We start from the raw sequence: 1178 nt of genomic DNA on the forward strand, positions 1-1178 counted from the left end.
CTTTCTGATCCTAAATATGGCAGGCAGGCAGACTTTTAGTTGGGCCAAAGCTTATTCAGACTCCCCCGCCCCCAAATAAAATTGTATCCAACTCTGAGCAATGTCCTTTGGTAGTTCTTGATGCTCCATAGGAATAAGAAAAAAAAGGGTTTTCATGTAGGGGAAAAGCCTGTTTCCAAATTTGAGATTTCCATGCGGATGCGCTGGTTTGCAGCTTAACAGGCCAACAGCCTCTGCAAAGTGGTGAAAATGCCCCACCTTGTGGTTGGAGACCTGAGAAGCCACACAGTGAAAAGGCTGGCAGATACTTTTAAGACTAGGAACGCCTGTTTGGCTCAAACACATCCTATGTTTGGCCTGAACGGCAAAAAAGGTCTGAGGGTGCAATCCTATTGCAATAGGTGGCAGCCTCTGAAGTTGGAGACTGCCGAGTATCCAATGCAGGGTAGCCATAGCACAGAGGCGATCTTCACCTCCGTGCTCCAGCTGCCCTGCATTTTTAGTAAGATGGCCGATTTTCGCTATCTTGCCACAGCTTTGAGGAGGGAAGGAAGCTACATGGCCCATAGCCAGTTGAGTGAAGTGGCTTCCGCGGTCTCCTCCCCTCTCCTCCTCCGGGACCACCCCCTTTTCACCATCTCTGTGCTCCATTTTCAAGTAAGGAAACATAGCTGGCACAGGGAGAACCGCACCAGCTACGAGGGGGCCAGGAGCGTGGGTTCTGGGAGCCACGTTCCAACATTGGTTCCCAGAAACTGGAAAATCCTATGGCCCTCTAGACAGTGTCTAGTGGCCACAGGATTGCACCCTCTATCTTGGAAATCATGTTCAAGATTAATTGAACACACACGTAGCCCTGATCCAATGGTAGGAATGCATTACCCCGGATAACCAAATCAAATAAAATCAAATGCTTATTACAGCCCGTGACCAGACTGAGAATACAAGAGAGAGATCCCTGACATGCTCCTGGAATGTGCCCTTTTTGCCCTTCCTGCTCTTGGAGCACCAATAGCAACAGTGGTGGAACCTTTTGCCGATGGTCAGGGAGGGCTGGGGACCCCCACAGCAGACTTCCCTTTCCACGGGTGACGTAGGTCCACAGTACCCTCAGGGCCCACAGGACTGCACCCTTCAGGTGCAAACTTTACAATACAACAAGACTAAAGTCCTTTGGG

This window comes from Heloderma suspectum, chromosome 2 (assembly GCF_057233095.1).
Source record: "Heloderma suspectum isolate Gila_16-S chromosome 2, 16-S_ref, whole genome shotgun sequence".
Classification (NCBI taxonomy): Eukaryota; Metazoa; Chordata; class Lepidosauria; order Squamata; family Helodermatidae; genus Heloderma; species Heloderma suspectum.